The 22,655-nt window shown below is 44.8% G+C and overlaps 1 protein-coding gene across 1 annotated transcript in view; it reads left to right on the forward strand.

Annotated features, from left to right (window-relative positions):
• The first annotated feature begins 3,791 nt into the window (after positions 1-3,791).
• Positions 3,792-22,655, forward strand: part of LOC115111337 (protein FAM222A) — a 74,303-nt gene continuing 55,439 nt past the window's right edge. Inside the window, 1 exon segment of the mRNA XM_029637274.2 lies at positions 3,792-4,743. The gene's annotated coding sequence lies outside the window, so the exon portion shown is untranslated.

Below are 22,655 nucleotides of genomic sequence, written 5' to 3' on the forward strand. Positions count from 1 at the left end.
GCTCGGCCATTGAAACCCATTTCATGAGGCTCCCAACGAACAGTTATTTTGCTGATGTTGCTTCCAGAAGCAGTTTGGAACTCGGTAGTGAGTGTTGCAACCGATGACAGAAGATTTTTACGCTCTATGTGCGTCAGCTCTAGCAGGGCAAAAATTTGACTTGTTTGAAAGGTGGCATCCTATGACGGTGCCACGTAGAAAGTCACTGAGCTACTCAGTAAGGTCATTCTACTGCCAAATTGTCTATGGAGATTGCATGGTTGTGTGCTCGATTTTGTGCACCTGAAATAGCTGGCTGAAATAGACAGAATTTGAAGGGGTGTCCACGTACCTTCATATATATATATAGTGTAGCTGGTTAATTTGACCAACAAAAATCTACCAAACTATGTCTCAATGTTTCTCAAAATTACTGTAGCTGCCTAATACATGTTGTCATGCTTTGTGATACACCCAGTTTTATGCTGTTTAAGTCCACACAACATGTCGCCCTGTGACCTACAGTAGATCCTGATATACAACATGGGGGGAACAATAAAATTGGCCATGCTTTTTTTCCCTACCAGATCTGCGATGAGAAGGTTCTAGCTAGTGTATCCCGCTGTCCTTCGACTCTTATTGGATGTAGTCCAGTTTATCAGGTCCCAGCCTGCCATGACAGTTATGATTATTTATTTACAAGTTAATTAACATTTGCTTTAGCACCATCTGTACCTGATAGAGCAGATCTAGTCCCACGTGCGAGAGATTCATCACTGGGAGGAAGACTAGAGCAGACCCAGAAGTTGTGACTGAATGGACACACATTTGAGGGCCCCAGGATGGTCCATTTACTTTGTGCAGTTATAATTTATGCTATGAAATCCTACTATTTCATTGGGGAAGTTCCTCCTCATAGCAAATAGCTGGCAAAACATTCCAAGCAATGTCTGCACCACCTATGTGCCCATGGAGGCGGAGCTGCTGCTTCTGCTGCTGCTGGCAGTCACTAAGGGGCAAAGTAGTAAGTAACTGAACAGTTTGTTTTGAACAATATATTTTTGAAAGAGGAAAATTTACACATTTACCACACTTTAATGAGCATTTATAACATAATTATATAATATATGTTATTTTTTTATAAATTGATTTTGGGGGGGACCAATCACAAGTGGGGCGCCGCCCCTAGCGCCCGAATGAGCAGACTGCTGCTGATTGACTTGCTGGATTCAATGGACACAGTTAGTTGAGACAGGATTTTCTCTCACAACCCATCCAGGTACTTCGATAAAGGAAGCAGCATGACAACTGGAGGCTGACTAGAAGGGAGGAACTATCAGAGTGGTTAACTATGGATTCTCAGAGAGTAGGCTATTGTCCAGTCTCAGACGACATAAAATACCACATACCATATGTATCCTCCAGAAACCTGTTACTCTTTAGCCTACTGTGCTCTAGCATCAAAGTGAAAGTCATACAGAGTATTTTCAAAGGGAAGAGCTAGGACAGCTAGCAACATAACATGGAGTTGCCAGGAGCAGAAGGATTGGTGAGCGATCAGATAGGGCAGAATTGATGACCTGGCTCAGGATGGATTTCTGGGAGAGCGGGCTGCCAGAGCGAGGTAATACTTTCAGACTCTTATCGGCACTGGCATAAGCTGAGTGCTGCATCACCCACTTCCCAGCGTCAGCTTATTATGAGAGGCCATGATGTGATTGCCTTGCACTACTTTTGTGTGTTCCAGCAGGGTCTGTCTGTGTGTGTGCTGGGCTGGCTGGACAGAGTGGGCTGGTGCTTGTGGAGATGGCCTCATGTCACTCATTACAAACTTCATGGAGCTCCCAGCAATCAATGTAGAATGCATTTTTTTACAAGCAGAAATCCAATTACGGATAGTCTAGAAGCTGTTAGGGTCAGGAATAAAAGTTCAAAAAGACAGAGTTAGTTATTTAATGTCCATCTTTGTTGTGGATGATACATGTAATAAGATGTCTTAATTAAAGTATTGTTGAGATGGGAAAAGTGAACAGTGTTCTTAATTGTGGGCTGGGTTGTTCTGTCCCATGTTGTCAGCCTTTACCTATATGGTGCTGACAGCAACAGGCTCTAGCATTTGTTTGACAAATTGTGAACACCATGAGACAGTGGTGGAAAAAGTACCCAATTGTCATACTTTTGTAAAGTGAAAGTGAAAGTCACCCAGTAAAATACTACTTGCCATTAAATATACTTAAGTATCAAAAGTAAATGTAACTGCTAAAATATACTTCAGGATCAAAAGTAAAAGTAGAAATCATTTCAAATTCCTTACATTAAACAAACCATTATATTGTTTATTTTATTCTATGGATAGCTGGTGGCAGATTCCAACACTCATTTAGAAATGGAGCATGTGTGTTTAGTGAGTCCGCCAGATCAGAGGCAGTAGGGATGACCAAGGATGTTCTCTGTTTAGTGAGTCCACCAGATCAGAGGCAGTAGGGATGACCAGGGATGTTCTCTGTTTAGTGAGTCCACCAGATCAGAGGCAGTAGGGATGACCAAGGATGTTCTCTGTTTAGTGAGTCCACCAGATCAGAGGCAGTAGGGATGACCAGGGATGTTCTCTGTTTAGTGAGTCCACCAGATCAGAGGCAGTAGGGATGACCAAGGATGTTCTCTGTTTAGTGAGTCCACCAGATCAGAGGCAGTAGGGATGACCAAGGATGTTCTCTGTTTAGTGAGTCCACCAGATCAGAGGCAGTAGGGATGACCAGGGATGTTCTCTGTTTAGTGAGTCCACCAGATCAGAGGCAGTAGGGATGACCAGGGATGTTCTCTGTTTAGTGAGTCCGCCAGATCAGAGGCAGTAGGGATGACCAAGGATGTTCTCTGTTTAGTGAGTCCACCAGATCAGAGGCAGTAGGGATGACCAGGGATGTTCTCTGTTTAGTGAGTCCGCCAGATCAGAGGCAGTAGGGATGACCAGGGATGTTCTCTTGATAAGTGCATAAATTGGACCATTTTCATGTTCTGCTAAACGTTCTAAATGTAATGAGTACCTTTGGGTGTCAGGGAAAATGTATGGAGTAAAAAGTATGTTATTTTCTTTAGGAATGTAGTGAAATAAAAGTAAAAGTTGTCAAAAATATAAATTGTAAAGTACAGATATTTTTTTTAAAACTTAAAATGTAGGTAGTAGTTAAAATAATTTGTACTTAAGTACTTTACACCACTGACTATGCACTGTAATGCAGCTTGCTAAGGCTTTTATTATAAGGCCTATAATAAAGGCTCATGAGTGGCGCAGCGGTCTAAGGCACTGCATCTCAGTGCAAGAGGCGTCACTACAGTCCCTGGTTTGATTCAAGGCCGGATTGGGAGTCCTATAGGGCGGCGCACAATTGGCCCAGCGTCGTCCGGGTAGGCAGTCATTGTAAACTGGCTTGCTTAGTTAAATTAAGGTTACATTTAAAACATTGGCATATAAAGAAACGTAAATCAATGTATTCCGTTTATTATAGGGTCTATAATAAAAGGATTGACATGTCTTAGTTATAGTACAATGTTCAGTTGAGTCGGCTAGACTGAATTTCTCTGCTTTCTAAGCAACTACTTATTTCACTGACTAGGATAAACCTTTCCGCGATTAAACAATGTGGTTTCAAATTTGACGCTGACAACGTCACCGTGGTAACGATCCTCAATTATCAACGATTGGCTAACCCGTGGGAACGTTTCAATTCCCTCAGTACAATGATTGGTTGGTGGGCGGTTTAAGGAGCGGTTAGAGTCTGCATCGTTCCGGGTTATTGTCAGTTTCGGCAGCTTTGCACAGGGAGAGGACCGCATCCGGAATAGCAGTGAGCTGCCTTAAACAGCCAAATATTTATTCGGACATTATCAATATTGCTTGGTATTTAGATCAAAGAGAAGGTCAACGCAAAGGAATGTTTGGAACTGGTTTTGTCACCTCAATTGGAAATTAGAGTCTATAATCGGGAGGACAGACGTTTTGCGAGAGGCTGTAGACAGACATCGCCGGAGAAAGTGTATGCCAAAGGATTTAATAGCATCTCTTATTTCTCACAACTGCATTGTTTCAAAGTATTGGAATCTGCACGGTTACTCTGTGCTACAGACAACGTTGAAACATTTTGTTTAGTGGACAAATTCAGATTGATTAGACTAAATAGGGGAACCACTTTGACCTATATGCGTAATTGCTTTGGGGAACCATTCGCATCCATCAATTCTTTTGGATTGAGAATTTCGTTTTGTGACAAATCTTTTTGTAAATATTCACGGGGAAACGAGGAGAAGAAATGACACGATAGCGGATCATTTTACAGGCTAGTTTCGGAGGGCGAAAGGTTGAGTATGATATGCGTTAGGTGAGAGCACAGTTTAACGGGAGAGACTGACACGCAACACTCCTGAATTTGTCAACCTGTTATTTCACAGGCTTTGAATTCACGGTCATTCAGCCCAGGAAACGAAACGCATCAGTTACAATAATATTGTTCATTGACGGAAAGAGCAAATCATTTAACCATTGGGTTTTTTCAGTTTGGAATCTGATTCACTGTCTGAAAATGTGCATGATACTGAAAGGGGGAGAATAAACTGTATTGCTGTTGATCAACAGCGGGTGGTTTTTGGATTTTGGAGAGCGGAATGAAACCTATCTGATTTATCTCTGGACCGCAACGTTCTGAAGCAGACTACTCATCGCCAGCTAACCTGCATGGAATTCTAATCTGCACTACGAAACAATTTATGGTAACTAGCCTATTTTATCTTCAGGTATCAAAACTATAGTCATACATTTATCGCATGCGTAATTTGGGGATTGTGTTGCTGCTAATGGCAGCCGGGGTCATTCGGCGACATGTCCTCATATCATAATTGATGGATGGAGTGTAATAAAGCTGGCACATTGCATAACAATTGATGGATAGTATTGTAGGAAAATAGAATGAGGATGTAAAATGCTGAGTCTTACAGTACAGAGATGTTGAAATGACTGGGGTAGGACAGGCTATAAAACCTGTTTTTCATGCGTAGCCTAGGCTAACCTACAATAAAGGACATGTTGTAAAATCTATGTCAGTTACTTAATGGATTTAGGATCTGCTTTGACGTGTTGTATTTGTTATTTTCAAGGATAGGGAGCAATTGAGTATATTGTCGGAAGTATTCTACACAATGAATTATTTTGTGTATGCCCCCATGTGTCATTATTTTTAATGAGCGGCGGGTGAAGAGTTTCAGCGGCAATTAATGATTTTCACCCCCAAGTATAACTGGCTTAGTTTCTTTAAATAGTTGATGACATTCACTGATGTTGATTAAGGACGCGCTTAGATGTGATATTCCTCAAATGAACGAGCATCACCAGTGCGTAATTCCTCAGAACTTTTCAGTTGGAGCTCGGTGTCATAGCCTATGTTCTATATAGCCATTAAGTACAGGCTATACCCAAGTACATGCGACACACAATATCAGGCTACTGTAAACAGCAGGTGCTGACCTGGAAAAAAGTACATATTTTTAATCTGTGTAGGATGTAACATGGGGACCATCAGGCTACACATATGCACCTCTTCAGCGACCAGAAGACACACACACACACACACACACACACACACACACACAAACACACTGATAAGCAAAGGGGTTTATTTTTTTCCTGTGAGATTCCTGGAGTTTGTGGCTAGTTAACAGGCCTCAATAATCCATGTATTCATAGACCACTATAGGCCAGGCCTCTACTAAAAGTATCTCTGCATTGTTTCAGTGGCTGGATAGTGGAGTACAGTACAGTGGACTTTACCCTGGTCCCTTACTTGCTCATTGATAATCTTACATGGGACCCCTCTACATCTAGGGCCAGGCTCCTGGAGTCGCCAGTCCTGAACAGCACTTGCCATAGCATAGCACAGCGGCTGCTTGCTAGTATTGAGTAAAACATTGGGTGGGCAGAGCCGCCTCATTTACTTCCTACACTCGGCCCTATGACCTGCTGAGCAAATTGTGCTCATATTAGCTCTGTGACTGCTCCTCACCTAAACAAAAAGTCCCCCTAGTATAATGTGTGCCTTAACTCAACATTATGGTTGGGGACGATAGGGTTAGCTACTGGAGCTAGCAGGACAGCCTAATATGTAGACAAATGAATTACCTCTTGGATTTAATCTTGGCTCTGTTTTAATTTTGGGGGGCTAAATATCGTGACTCATAATGCCTTTCTGAAGGCTGAATGTGTTTTACTTTGATTTGGGATTTTAATGTAAAGTAGGCCTAAGTAGCCTGGCAGTTTTTATTCAAAACAGAAATAAATATACAATCTGATTTGTTTTTTTTGGTCACCTCATTTGCAGGATTCTAAATCCATACAGGAAATCATTAAAGCAAGGTTTTTGTTGTTAAAACTAAAAGCGGTGCCATCCAAACTCAACTTTATGTTGGGTGAATGCAATAATACTAGCCTATGTTTCATACTCCGTCTTTGATTAAATGCCTCCCAAAACCATCTAAAAAGCAAAACACATTTTATACCGTTGCCTGAACTTTCAACAAGTATCCTTCTTAATGTGCAAAGAGTTGGTTGAAGGACAGATTTAATTTTGGCTAAGATATTAAAGCGGAAGTAATATACTAAGCAAGCCCAGGCACTATATCAATTTTCAACACTGAAATACTATTTCAATTTGATTGATTGATAGCATTGGGGTGAATACTCTGTACTCTGTGCTTATTAAAACTGCAGTCTTGAGTGAATAAGTAAGGTTTGCTCATGAATATCTTCATAATAGCTTCACTTTAATTTCCTGTTCTATGTATTAATATTATTTTAATCCCAAAATGGTTTGATTGTCTTAATGCAGACCCAGAGACAACAATACCGAACTACGGTGTGTGCAATGCCACTGCAAACATACCTTGGATGATATACACTACTGTTCAATAGTTTTGGGTCACTTAGAAATGTCTTTTTTTTTCTGAAAGAAAGGCAACTTTTTTTGTCCATTAAAATAACATCCAATTGAACAGAAATACAGTGTAGACATTGTTAATGTTGTAAATGATTATTGTAGCTGGAAACGGTGGATTTATTATAATTTTTTTATGGAATAACACCAGTCTCAATGTCAACAGTGTAGAGGCGACTCCGGGATGCTGGCCTTCTAGGCAGAGTTGCAAAGAAAAAGCCATAACTCAGACTGGGCAATAAAAATAAAAGATTAAGATGGGCAAAAGAACACAGACACTGGACAGAGGAACTCTGCCTATAAGTCCAGCATCCCGGAGTCGCCTCTTCACTGTTGACATTGAGACTGGTGTTTTGCGGGTACTATTTAATGAAGCTGCCAGTTGAGGACTTGTGAGGCGTCTGTTTCTCAAAATAGGCACTCTAATGTACTTGTCCTCTTGCTCAGTTGTGCACCGGGGCCTCCCACTCCTCTTTCTATTCCGGTTAGAGCCAGTTTGCTCTGTTCTGTGAAGGGAGTAGTACAAAGCGTTGTATGAGTTTTCAGTTTTTTGTCCATTTCTCACATGGAATAGCGTTCATTTCTCAGAACAAGAAAAGACTGAGGAGTTTCAGAAGAAAGTCTTTTTTTTTCTGGCCATTTTGAGCCTGTAATTGAAATAACAAATACGGATGCTCCAGATACTCAACTAGTGTAAAGAAGGACAGTTTTTTAAAATTGATTCTTTAATCAGAACAACAGAGTTGCAAAATGTTTTTCTAATGATCAATTATCCTTTTAAAATAATAAACTTCGATTAGCTAACACAACATGCCATAGGAACACAGGTTGCTGATAAATGGGCCTCTGGATGCCTATGTAGAATTCCATTAAAAATCTGCCGTTTCCAGCTACAATTGTTAATGTTGTAAATGACTCTACACTGTATTTCTGATCAATTTGATGTTATTTTAATTAACAAAAAAATCTGCTTTTCTTTCAAAAACAAGGACATTTCTAAGTGACCCCAAACTTAAAAAATAATCTGCTCTGGTTTATCTTCAATAGATATTAATTTCTAAATTTACTGTGCCAGCTTGATTATTTGTGATTTGAAAAAATTATATTTACAGAAATGTAATAGCATATTTGTTTTCCAGAGAGGCATTTAGTTTATTCTGTATAGGATATATTTTCATTAAATTATAGGTAATGGAAAGCAGGGATCCTGTCTTGTGGCTCAGCTTCCACAACCACTGACAATAAAAGTTATTTCTTTCCAGGAAACACATTTAGGCAAAACATTTAGTGACACATGAACCTTTTCTCTCAAAGGCATCCAAATAGCATCTCATTTCGATATTGATCTGAGTTCCTGTTACTGTTATTTTGTTATTTCTTTTGCGCTTTGTGTAACTTATTATTTAACTCACCGTCTACATAATGTTGCTGCTACCGCCTCTTATGCCCGAAAATAACTTCTGGACATCAGAAAAGCGATTACTCACCGCGGACTGGAAGAAACTTTGTCCTTTAACGAGTCCGACCAGAAAGATATCCTGCTTTCACTGGAACAGGCCCAGATCCAGGACTTTTGCGTGAAGAAAAGACGCCGGAAATCAAATTTATTTATATAGCCCTTCGTACATCAGCTGATATCTCAAAGTGCTGTACAGAAACCCAGCCTAAAACCCCAAACAGCAAGCAATGCAGGTGTAGAAGCACGGTGGCTAGGAAAAACTCCCTAGAAAGGCCAAAACCTAGGAAGAAACCTAGAGAGGAACCAGGCTATGTGGGGTGGCCAGTCCTCTTCTGGCTGTGCCGGGTGGAGATTATAACAGAACATGGCCAAGATGTTCAAATGTTCATAAATGACCAGCATGGTCCAATAATAATAAGGCAGAACAGTTGAAACTGGAGCAGCAGCACGGCCAGGTGGACTGGGGACAGCAAGGAGTCATCATGTCAGGTAGTCCTGAGGCATGGTCCTAGGGCTCAGGTCCTCCGAAAGAGAGAAAGAGAGAATTAGAGAGAGCACACTTAAAAAGGGGTAACCGATTGGGGATCCTTCTGAGAATCCGGAGGTGAGCAAGTAAACTCCCAATGCCTTCCATTCTCTTTGCTAACAAGCAATCTTTAGAAAATAAAATTGAAGACCTACAAAGATTTTACTACCAATGGAACATTAAAAATTGTAACATCTTATGTTTCACCGTGACGTGGCTGAACGAAGAAACAGACAATATAGAGCTGGCAGGATTTTCCATGAACCGGCAGAACAGAGACGCTACCTCTGGTAAGACGAGGGGTGGGGGTGTGTCTTTTTGTCAATAACAGCTGGTGCGCAATGTCTAATATTAAAGAAGTCTCGAGGTATTGCTTGCCTGAGGTGGAGTACCTTATGATAAGCTGTAGACCACAATATCTACCAAGAGAGTTCTCATCTGTATTATTCGTAGCCATCTATTTACCACCACAAAGCGAAGCTGGCACTAAGACCGCTCTCAACCAACTCTATAAGGCCATAAGCAAAGAAGAAAATTCTCACCCAGAAGCTGCGCTCCTAGTGGCTGGAGACTTTAAAGCATGTAAACTTAAATCAGTTTTAACAAATTTATACCAGCATGTCACATGTGCAACCAGGGGGGGAAAATCCTAGACCACCTTTAATCCACACACAGAGATGCATACAAAGCTCTCAAATACCCTCCATTTGGCAAATCTGAACACAAATCTATCCACCTTATTCCTGTTTACAAGCAGAAACTAAAGCAGGAAGTACCAGTGACTCGTTCAATACGGAAGTGGTCAGATGACGCGGATGCTACACTACAGGACTGTTTTGCTAGCACAGACTGGAATATGTTCCGGGATTCATCCAATGGCATTGAGGAATACATCACCTCAGTCATCGGTTTCATCAATAAGTGCATTGTTGAAGTCGTCCCCACAGTGACTGTACGTACATATCCCAACTAGAAGCCATGAATTACAGGTAACATCCGCATCGAGCTAAAGGCTATAACTGCTGCTTTCAAGGAGCGGGAGACTAATCCGGACGCTTATAAGAAATCCTGCAATGCCCTCAGACGAACCATCAAACAAGCAAAGCATCAATAATCCTACTACACCGACTCTGGCACTCGTCGGATGTGGCAGTGCATGAAAACTATTATGGTCTAAAAAGGGAAACCCAGACGCGAGCTGCCCAGTGACGCAAGCCTACCAGACGAGCTAAATGCCTTTTATGCTCTCTTCGAGGCAAGCAACACTGAAGCATGCACGAGAGCACCAGCTGTTCTGGATGACTGTATGGTAATGCTCTCGGTAGCCGATGTGAACAAAACCTTTCAACAGGTCAACATTAACATGAACAAATCCGCTGGGCCAGGTGGATTACCAGGACGTGTACTCAAAGCATGCGCGGACCAACTGTCAAGTGTCTATACTGACATTTTCAACCTCTCCCTGATTGAGTCTGTAATTCCTTCATGTTTCAAGCAGACCACCATAGTCCCTGTGCCCAAGGAAGTGAAGGTAACCTGCCTAAATGATTACCACCCCATGGAAATCATGTCGGTAGCCATGAAGTTCTTTGAAAGGCTGGTCATGGCTCACATCAACATCATCCTCCTGGACACCCTAGACCCACTCCAATTTGCATACTGCCCCAACAGATCCACAGATGACACAATCTCAATCGCACTCCACACCAACCTTTCTCACATGGACAAAAGGAACACCGATGTGAGAATGCTGTTCATTGACTACAGCTCAGCGTTCAACACACAAAGCCCTTCACTAAGCTAAGGACTCTGGGACTAAACACCTCCCTCTGCAACTGGATCCAGGACTTCCTGACGGGCCGCCCCCAGGTGGTAAGAGTAGGCAACAACACGTCTGCCACGCTGATATTAACACTGAAGCCACTCAGGGGTGTGTACTTAGTCCCCTCCTGTATTCCCTGTTCACCCACGACTGCGTGGCCTGGCACGACTCCAACCCCATCAAGTTTGCTGACGACAGTGGTAGGGCTGATCACCGACAAAGATTAGATGGCCCATGGGAAGGAGGTCCGAGACCTGGCAGTGTGGTGCCAGGGCAACAACCTGTCTTCATTGTGAGCAAGACAAAGGAGCTGATCGTGGACTACAGGAAAAGGCGGGCCGAACAGGCCCCCATTAACATCGACGGGGCTGTAGTGGAGTGGGTCGAGAATTTCAAGTTCTTTGGTGTCCACAGCGAATTATGCGGCTCCTGTGTGGTGCTGGTTTTGTTCTCAAAGCCATATCTGTTCCTTGAGGTAATCACCAGACATGATTTCCTTGCCTTTGGCTGTGAGGACGAAGTAGTAATGTGCTGTATCCTAGCAGGCGTTCATCCACTGTAACCCATAGTGATGGCAGGCAGTAGACTTTTCATCAGGCTCTACAAGAGTGGAACTATAACTTAGCCTGGTCCCCTAGCCTAGCTACTACTATAGGTGCGTTAGCCAACTCTTCTGTTGTAATACCTTATGTGTGGCATGGCAACAATTTAAAGAGTTGCCTACAGCCCAACCAACATTATGGGACCAGGCTAAGTTAAAGCACTCCATTCCTCCTCAGTGATGGGCTAACCAGTTTTCAAAGTTGTTAATATACAACCCCATCATGCAGAATGGTTCAAATGCAGTTATGCATTGGAGTGCTTTAACTTAGCCTGGTCCCATAATGTTGGATGGGCTGTAGGCAACTCTTCAAATTGTTATGCAGTTATGCATTTGAGATACAAGATGGAATCTCCAAGAGGACCTTGACCCCATTGAAGATAGTTATGTGAATCCTATAAGGTTTCAGGTTTGCGCAGCGAAGATAAATATAGTGGATGGGGAGGGGCCTTTTTATTTATTTTTTAACCTCTATGGGTGCTCTTGTGCCAAAAGGGGTCCCCTACCCCTCAGTAGTGCATTAAGGCCTTGGATACCACCCCCCCGCCCTTGAGTGTGTGTGTGTGTGTGTGTGTGTGTGTGTGTGTGTGTGTGTGTATCATGGCCTCATCAACAATTATGCATGAAGGAAGTTTTGATTGGTAGTGGAGGCTTGGGTGCCATTTGATTCACTATTGTGTGTTTTCCCGTGTTTCTTATTATCTCTAGAACTCTTTATTGCCTCTTGTTTCCCTGCCAGAAGCAGCTAGGGATGGTTTTATCTCGTGCGAGCGTCTGATTAATCTCTCTTCTCCCAATGCTGTTGTACTTTAATCTTGAATGGGCACTATCGGATTCTCCTCGCCTATTGAGGAAGATCAAGCTTTAGTGGAACAAGGAACTGCACATCATCCTAATCTCCTTCTCTGCTGGATTTTGGTTGGCTACCCTCCCTTGGGGCTTTGTACTGTTTCTGCAAAAGCAGGAAATACATCAGCAAGATAAAGATGTTTTCTCTTTATGCTTTGGTCATTAATTCTCAGTTGACATTAGCCAGCACTTTACAGCTCTGCTTGTTGGTTCATTACCTGGCTGAAGGAGCTGTCAGCTCGAATTATCAGGGTCAATGATTGACAAAGTTGCAAATAGCCATATGACCTAAATTGGTTGAACTTTTGTCAGCCATTAAAAAAAAAAAGATTCCTATTATGTAGCTCTGGCTATGGGTGCCCAGTGCCCTTTACATATAGCCAGTTTTACACAGGGGATGGAGGCCCTATGTGAATAACCTAGGTCATCCTTAGGTTCTGTGCTGTAGATGGGCTTCAGCTGAATGGATGTGTCGTGGATTAATTTGTTTAAGGAGAATGCAGTCGATTCAGACATAAGATGTGGACTACAATTTTGCTCATCCAATTCTGTTTATTATGTATCATTGAAAAACAATAGGCATTGTGCATGCTAGCCTGGCTTCAGGAGTGTGTGTGACAATGGCTACATTACTTAATGTTGCCAATGGATACTACATATGTGGGTGACACAGCGACTGTTAGCTGTTGTGACAAAAAAAAGAGTCTGTTACCCTATTCTGATGGTGTTGCTGTAAAGGTAATGACATTTCCACTGACTGGAGAAAACAATGTTGTCTGGTCTGCATGGTAATTGGAGAAAACACCCCTCTTCGTTTCCCCAGCTCAGCGTGAACGCAACACCATTTAATAAAACTCTGTAGATTTGGATCTTTTATTGCCGGGCCTAGCAGCGGCAACACAGAATGGAAAGCTGAGGCGTGCACAGATAAAACTCATTCAATTTTACCTGTTGAATTTTAACCAAGCTGGAGACTGATTTGTGAGAGGGCATGTGAGGGGGGAGGGGTGGGGGAGTTGGTATATGGGCAATTAGACTTTGATCCATTTCCACTGCAAATTTGACAAAAACACATTTAATTGAAGTGTGCGGATGCAAAGTTTGGTAACAGAATGACGGTTTGCTGTTTGTTCCACCATTCGGTTGCGTTATTGTAAAATGTTCAATGGAAATTGTTAAAAGTATTCCTTGTGCATAGAGTTGTATGGTTTGTTTAACTTTGCACTCCTTGATTTTTGTTTGACATGCATCACTCTGTTACCGTGGAACTACCCATATGTTTCTAGCATAAACTCACTGTTGCCCTGATCTGAGCAGAGGAGTAGACAGGAATTTCCATCATTTTCTCTTGTGTTATTGCTTGTGTCAAGACAGGGTTGGAAATCCTTGTGATATTAGACCCTCAGGCCTCCTGGCGTCTCTATGCCTGCGTCTACTCACGTATAGAAATATTGGCATGAGGACACGTATGGACACACACACACACACACTCTCCCTCTCTCTCCTAGCGCCTGTTTTATTACCTCCTGCCTGCTGCTGGAATTGCTTTCCTCCCCCGACTAAGCCAGGCAAAGCCGGCTTTATTGTGTTAACCTATTTGTGTGTCGAGAGCGATTGCCGCGTTCTTTATCTCTGTTTGTATTCTGACTGAGAGACTGCAACGAGGGGGGGGCAGTGGAGCCAGGCGAGCCACCAGAGTTAGACGGATGGCCGGTCACCTCGCTCCACTCCCGAGGATAATGACTAGTTGCTAAGCAATCCCCCCCTCCCACCCTGCCCGACTGGCATCCAGAGTAATCACTTTTTATCTCTCAGATGTCATGTATAATTATAAGCCCATCGCCATCCTCGGAAATCTGCCTAATGGGTCTTTTCATTTATTTAGGTGAGTGGATATGGAATTAGAGATTTGGGTGGGGGTTGGAGCTCTATTGGTTTTCCTAGATTACAGAGTGCCGTAACAACCGTGTTCGGTGTGTGTTGATCCTTTTCCCCATATATAAGTTCAAACTGCCTGCTGTCGTATATCCGCTGAAGCATTATCTACTTGGTGGTCAGCCGTTGGTAGAGTTTGACCAGGATTATTCCACTGGCTAAATGTCATTCTCAGTGTGAGAGCTATGCTGGTTAACCTCTCTCTTGCTCTCTCTTCAGAGACCAAATGGGATCAGAGCTCAGGTTTGTAGGCTCTTAGTTTTATTAACATTTTTTATTGAGTTGAATGAATTGTTGACCCTTGGTGGCATAATGAATTGCCTGCTCTGCTTGGCAGAAATGACTTGAAATGAGCTTTTTTTAACCCAAGATTTTTGCTTTGTCGATTGAGCAGGTAAATTCAGTTGTTTCGCTCTTTTGCTACATGTCAACCATGATGGAGTTGAAATGAGAAGGACAACTCCAGTGTTGCCCTGCAAAAAACATTGGTGTGACCCTGGACAACACCATGTCGTTCTCTGCAAACATCAAAGCAGTGACACACTCCTGCAGTTTCATGCTCTACAACGACCCTTCCTCACACAGGATGTGTTGCAGGTCCTAATCCAGGCACTTAATCTCCCATCTGGACTACTGCAACTCACTGTTGACTGGGCTCCCCGCTTGTGCCATCAAACCAATGCAATTTATTCAGAATGCTGCAGCCCACCTGGTGTTCAACCTTCCCAAGTTCTCCCATCTCACCCCGCTCCTCCGCACACTCCACTGGCTTCCAGTTGAAGTTCGCATCCTCTACAAAACCATGGTGCCTTAGTGGTGGAACCAGCTACCCCCTGAAGCTAGGACAGCAGAGTCCCTGGCCAACCTCTGATGTACCTGAAACCCTGCCTCTTCAAAGAGGTATCTTTAAATAATCCCGTCCTCACCCCACCCCCCTTTTTATTTTTAGAAAATAAAAAATAAAAACACTTTCCTGAACCAACACTTGCAATTTCTCACAACTACTTTATTAAGAAAAAGTGTAAATCAAATTGTATTTGTCACATGTGCTGAATACAACAGGTGTACAGTAAAATTCTTACAAGACCTTAACCAAGCAGTATTAAGAAAATGACAACAAAAGATTAAGAGCTAAAAATAACAAATAATTAAAGAGCAGCAGTAAATAACAATAGTGGGGCGATATACAGGGGGTACCGGATACAGAGTCAATGTGCGAGGGCACCAGTGTCGAGGTAATTGAGTAGAGTTGGTAGAGTTATTAAAGTGACTATACATAGATAATAACAGAGAGTAGCAGAGGGGGAGGGGAAATTCATGTTCAGGAGTCTTTATGGCTTGGGGGTAGAAGCTGTTTAGAAGCCTCTTGGACCTTGACTTGGCGCTCCGACACCGCATGCTGTGCGGTAGCAGAGAGAACAGTCTATGACTTAGGTGGCTGGAATCTTTGACAATTTTTAGGGCCTTCCTCTGACACCGCCTGGTATAGAGGTCCTGGATGGCAGGAAGGTAGTGCCTTGCGGTCAGAGGCCGAGCAGTTGCCATACCAGGCAGTGATGCAACCCATCAAGATGCTCTCGATGGTGCAGCTGTAAAACCTTTTGAGGATCTGAGGACCCATGCCAAATCTTTTTAGTCTCCTGAGGGCAAATAGGTTTTGTCGTGCTCTCTTCACGACTGTCTTGGTGTGCTTGGTCCATGTTAGTTTGTTGGTGATGTGGAGCGAGCGGTCGCATCTGCACTCGGTCCGCAGGTAGTAGGTAGTAGTACATTTCATTACATTTCATTATAGTACAACGGTTTGATTTGTCTAATCTTAGCAATTTTTCTTCTTAGCTAGCTACATTGCCGTCTTTGTATCATAGATAATTGCGTAATTATCGTATTTCGTCGTCCTAACGCAGTCTACACCGCCCTGCAGCTAGCTAGCTAGCTAACGTCTACCGTTAGCTAGTCCACCGTCTACCGATTAGCAGCACAACTTTCACTCAACTGAACGACTTGATTAGTGTAGTGTTAGCTAGCTACATAGTTGTCTTTGCTGTCTTCGTATCCAAGATAATTGTGTAGTTTAGAGTGTGTAGTTTTAGAGTGATTATCTTAATTTACCGAGGTTAGCTAGCCAGCTATTCGTCGTCCTTAACGTAACAGAACTTCCGCACTCAACAATCCGGTCGCATTTCGCTTCGCTCCACAGGTAGTATCACATTTTTCATTTCATTACAGTACAACGGCTTGATTTGTTTGATCGTAGCTAGCTACATAGCTAGCTACATAGCCGTCTTTGTATCAAAGATAATTGTGTAGTCTTGAGCGATTTCCTAGGTTAGCTAGCCAGCTATTGTCGTTCTTTTAACGCAACGTAACGTAAATCAACACTGCTAGCTAGCCAGCTAGCCCCGAATAGCAGCACAGTAGCACAGTAGAAACCATTACACTCAACGGAACGACTTGATTAGTGTAGTGTCAACAACGCAGACACTGCCAGCTAGCCTACATAGTCAACAACGCAGCCTCTGCCAGCTAGCCTACTTCAGCAGTACTGTATCATTTTAATCATTTTAGTCAATAAGATTCTTACTACGTAAGCTTAACTTTCTGAACACTCGAGACGTGTAGTCCACTTGTCATTCCAATCTCCTTTGCATTAGCGTAGCCTCTTGTGTAGCCTGTCAACTATGTGTCTGTCTATCCCTGTTCTCTCCTCTCTGCACAGACCATACAAACGCTCCACACCGCGTGGCCGCGGCCACCCTAATCTGGTGGTCCCAGCGCGCACGACCCACGTGGAGTTCCAGGTCTCCGGTAGCCTCTGGAACTGCCGATCTGCGGCCAACAAGGCAGAGTTCATCTCAGCCTATGCCTCCCTCCAGTCCCTCGACTTCTTGGCACTGACGGAAACATGGATCACCACAGACAACACTGCTACTCCTACTGCTCTCTCTTCGTCTGCCCACGTGTTCTCGCACACCCCGAGAGCTTCTGGTCAGCGGGGTGGTGGCACCGGGATCCTCATCTCTCCCAAGTGGTCATTCTCTCTTTCTCCCCTTACCCATCTGTCTATCGCCTCCTTTGAATTCCATGCTGTCACAGTTACCAGCCCTTTCAAGCTTAACATCCTTATCATTTATCGCCCTCCAGGTTCCCTCGGAGAGTTCATCAATGAGCTTGATGCCTTGATAAGCTCCTTTCCTGAGGACGGCTCACCTCTCACAGTGCTGGGCGACTTTAACCTCCCCACGTCTACCTTTGATTCATTCCTCTCTGCCTCCTTCTTTCCACTCCTCTCCTCTTTTGACCTCACCCTCTCACCTTCCCCCTACTCACAAGGCAGGAAATACGCTCGACCTCATCTTTACTAGATGCTGTTCTTCCACTAACCTCATTGCAACTCCCCTCCAAGACTCCGACCACTACCTTGTATCCTTCTCCCTCTCGCTCTCATCCAACACTTCCCACACTGCCCCTACTCGGATGGTATCGCGCCGTCCCAACCTTCGCTCTCTCTCCCCCGCTACTCTCTCCTCTTCCATCCTATCATCTCTTCCCTCTGCTCAAACCTTCTCCAACCTATCTCCTGATTCTGCCTCCTCAACCCTCCTCTCCTCCCTTTTCTGCATCCTTTGACTCTCTATGTCCCCTATCCTCCAGGCCGGCTCGGTCCTCCCCTCCCGCTCCGTGGCTCAACGACTCATTGCGAGCTCACAGAACAGGGCTCCGGGCAGCCGAGCGGAAATGGAGGAAAACTCGCCTCCCTGCGGACCTGACATCCTTTCACTCCCTCCTCTCTACATTTTCCTCTTCTCCCTCTGCTGCTAAAGCCACTTTCTACCACTCTAAATTCCAAGCATCTGCCTCTAACCCTAGGAAGCTCTTTGCAACCTTCTCCTCCCTCCTGAATCCTCCTCCCCCCTCCCCCCTCCTCCCTCTCTGCAGATGACTTTGTCAACCATTTTGAAAAGAAGGTCGACGACATCCGATCCTCGTTTGCTAAGTCAAACGACACCGCTGGTTCTGCTCACACTGCCCTACCCTGTGCTCTGACCTCTTTCTCCCCCCTCTCTCCAGATGAAATCTCGCGTCTTGTGACGGCCGGCCGCCCAACAACCTGCCCGCTTGACCCTATCCCCTCCTCTCTTCTCCAGACCATTTCCGGAGACCTTCTCCCTTACCTCACCTCGCTCATCAACTCATCCCTGACCGCTGGCTACGTCCCTCCCGTCTTCAAGAGAGCGAGAGTTGCACCCCTTCTGAAAAAACCTACACTCGATCCCTCCGATGTCAACAACTACAGACCAGTATCCCTTCTTTCTTTTCTCTCCAAAACTCTTGAACGTGCCGTCCTTGGCCAGCTCTCCCGCTATCTCTCTCAGAATGACCTTCTTGATCCAAATCAGTCAGGTTTCAAGACTAGTCATTCAACTGAGACTGCTCTTCTCTGTATCACGGAGGCGCTCCGCACTGCTAAAGCTAACTCTCTCTCCTCTGCTCTCATCCTTCTAGACCTATCGGCTGCCTTCGATACTGTGAACCATCAGATCCTCCTCTCCACCCTCTCCGAGTTGGGCATCTCCGGCGCGGCCCACGCTTGGATTGCGTCCTACCTGACAGGTCGCTCCTACCAGGTGGCGTGGCGAGAATCCGTCTCCACACCACGTGCTCTCACCACTGGTGTCCCCCAGGGCTCTGTTCTAGGCCCTCTCCTATTCTCGCTATACACCAAGTCACTTGGCTCTGTCATAACCTCACATGGTCTCTCCTATCATTGCTATGCAGACGACACACAATTAATCTTCTCCTTTCCCCCTTCTGATGATCAGGTGGCGAATCGCATCTCTGCATGTCTGGCAGACATATCAGTGTGGATGACGGATCACCACCTCAAGCTGAACCTCGGCAAGACGGAGCTGCTCTTCCTCCCGGGGAAGGACTGCCCGTTCCATGATCTCGCCATCACGGTTGACAACTCCATTGTGTCCTCCTCCCAGAGCGCTAAGAACCTTGGCGTGATCCTGGACAACACCCTGTCGTTCTCAACTAACATCAAGGCAGTGGCCCGTTCCTGTAGGTTCATGCTCTACAACATCCGCAGAGTACGACCCTGCCTCACACAGGAAGCGGCGCAGGTCCTAATCCAGGCACTCGTCATCTCCCGTCTGGATTACTGCAACTCGCTGTTGGCTGGGCTCCTGCCTGTGCCATTAAACCCCTACAACTCATCCAGAACGCCGCAGCCCGTCTGGTGTTCAACCTTCCCAAGTTCTCTCACGTCACCCCGCTCCTCCGCTCTCTCCACTGGCTTCCAGTTGAAGCTCGCATCCGCTACAAGACCATGGTGCTTGCCTACGGAGCTGTGAGGGGAACGGCACCTCAGTACCTCCAGGCTCTGATCAGGCCCTACACCCAAACAAGGGCACTGCGTTCATCCACCTCTGGCCTGCTCGCCTCCCTACCACTGAGGAAGTACAGTTCCCGCTCAGCCCAGTCAAAACTGTTCGCTGCTCTGGCCCCCCAATGGTGGAACAAACTCCCTCACGACGCCAGGACAGCGGAGTCAATCACCACCTTCCGGAGACACCTGAAACCCCACCTCTTTAAGGAATACCTAGGATAGGATAAAGTAATCCCTCCCCCCCCTTAAAAGATTTAGATGCACTACTGTTCCACTGGATGTCATAAGGTGAATGCACCAATTTGTAAGTCGCTCTGGATAAGAGAGTCTGCTAAATGACTTAAATGTTAAATGTTAATCTTGAAGCCCTCAACTTTCTCCACTACAGCCCCTTCGATGAGAATGGGGGCGTGCTCAGTCCACCTTTTCCTGTAGTCCACAATCTACTTTGTCTTGATCACATTGAGGGAGAGGTTGTCCTTGCAGCACACGGTCAGGGCTCTGACCACTTCCCTATATGCTGTCTCATCGTTGTCGGTGATCAGGCCTACCACTGTTGTCATCAGCAAACGTACTGATGGTGTTGGAGTCGTGCCTGCCGTGTAGTCATGAGTGAACAGGGAGTACAGGAGGTGACTGAGCACGCACCCCTGAGGGGCCCCCATGTTGAGGATCAGCATAGTGGATGTGTTGTTACATACCCTTACCACCTGGGGAAGGCCTGTCAGAAAGTCCAGGATCCAGTTGCAGAGGGAGGTGTTTAGTCCCTGGGTCCTTAGCTTAGTGATGAGCTATGAGGGCACTATGGTGTTGAATGCTGAGCTGTAGTCAATGAATCGCATTCTCACATATGTGTTCCTTTTGTCCATGTGTGGAGTGCAATAGAGATTGCATCATCTGTGGATCTGTTGGGGCGCTATGCAAATTGGAGTGGGTCTAGGGTTTCTGGAATAATGGTGTTGATGTGAAAAATGACTAGCCTTTCAAGCATTTCATGGCTACTGATGTGAGTGCTATGGGCCCGTAGTCATTTAGGCAGGTTACCTGTGTGATTGGGCACAAGGAGAGGTTGAAAATGTCAGTGAAGACACTTGCCAGTTGGTCAGCCCATGCTCAGAGTACACGTCCTGGTAATCCGTCTGGTTGTGGTTGTCCCACCTAGCTATCTGAAGATGAATGCTAAATGACTCAAATGTAAATGGGGGAGGGGGGGTGGCAGCTCATTGGCCATCTCATCCATTTCTTTCTGGTGTTCGCTCAACTGTGAGCTGCTTCACTCTGGTTTCAGAGAGACAGCGAGAGATTCATCGTTACTATGTCCGTTGCTTGGTTTGACAGCTTCCCCCATCCGGGGAACTTCATACAGACATATGAAACATCCTACCCCCCCGTGTGGTATGGTTCTGTGACTGCGTCTCCGGGAAGGAACAGCTGTCCAGCTGTCACCACAGCCAGCCAGTCATCTGCACTCCAAGCTTGGCAACATTTGTAGAGGCTGAACACGCAAGGGGCACTGTGCCCCTACTCTAGTGTCCTGAAGACCAAGTGTGTCAAGCATGTTCACCCTACCTGACTACTGTACTGAGTCAGTAGACTTAACTACTGACCATATAAATACATTTACTAGAAGGGGGGGGGGGAGCACCTTAGACCACAGCAATTTGACTGCACCCTCATGAGTACACTCAATATGGCTGACATGTTTTTCACATATAGTCTGTCACACTATACATTGTCACTGGAATACGCCCACCCAATGAGACTTGTAGAGCTGATTGTTCGGCGACGCCTACTTAGGCAACATCCATTCTGTACAGCATCAAACAACCAAAATGAAAAATAGAATGGATCTGTGATCCTGTCATTTTGGTTGTCATGCATTGTAAATGAAACATTTTTATTTAAACCAACAACAAAAAAACTCTTAACTCACCCTTTCAGAAGGGCCAACCACACGTATCATTCTTTATTTGATGGGTGTGAGAGCCCTGTTTTTGACATTGTTAAATTCCTCAAGTGTTGCCTCTGTGTGCAGCTCTTCTTGTTCACATTCCAAGCGGCATCCCTCCTAACAATTCTCAACCTCTGTGTGTTCGTGTGCACATGCGTGTGTGTGTAAACAAAGTCCCAGCGAGTGAGGTGTAATGGCCTGGAACTGACAAGAACCCACTGGGAGATTCTCTCCCTCTCGCCTCCCTCGCTTCCAACCTCATGGCAGCATGGAGAGAGGGAGAGAGAGTGAGGACGAGGAGGCCCATAAAGCCGTCTGAGTGGGGAGAGCCGAGTGGCAGTCCTGTCTGTCAGCCACAAAGCAGGATCTGAGAGGGAGAGCTTGCATGGGACTTCCTCCTGGGATGAGCCTGGGAGAAAGGGAGGAAAGCAGATGCTCACTGAGCTTTTTTTCTGTCTCTGTCTCTGTTTCTTTCTCTCACCGCCTCGCTTGCTTTATCCTCTCTCCCCCTCTCTCATGCTGTCCGTCTTTAGCTTCTTTCATGCTGTTGGTGCAATAGTACATGGAAGAGGAAAATCTTGTACAGATGTTTGAATCTTAATTTGAGCCAGTTTGGTACAGCAGGAAAATAATCCGGTGGCAATAGGAATTATTATTAGGATTATAATTAATAGCTATTTTTGTAGGGGTTGATGTCTGAAATTTCTGTGGGAATTAAAAACTTCAAAACATTTTAAACCGCAAATACACTAGATATTTTAAATGTCCTGCATTGCATCAAAATTCTCCTGCAACAGGGTGATACAATTAAGATCCTACATCTGTACATATAATAGCACAGAGTTCTTTATGGACTGAGCTCAGTTCTATGAGTGACACTGCCATTCACCTTCCTTGACTTGGACTGTTTTTGTTAGGAGCCAGAAGTAGTGGATGTACTATTTTAAAAACAGGCTTTTCAGGCATATAATGCTGGTAGTCTCCCTTTAGACTGACAGCGGCTGCTTAAACTGCAATAGGTTTAAGCAAAGTTTGATGGATACCTTTGACTGGAGCTGAGAGAGAATGCCTGGATGTCTCCAATTAAGTGTCACGTAAGGCTCGTCTCCAGTCCCGTTTTCATTTTGTTCTCCATTGACGGTGACGAGGCCGTGCTGCCAATTG

This window comes from Oncorhynchus nerka, linkage group LG27, assembly GCF_034236695.1.
Source record: "Oncorhynchus nerka isolate Pitt River linkage group LG27, Oner_Uvic_2.0, whole genome shotgun sequence".
Taxonomy (NCBI): Eukaryota; Metazoa; Chordata; class Actinopteri; order Salmoniformes; family Salmonidae; genus Oncorhynchus; species Oncorhynchus nerka.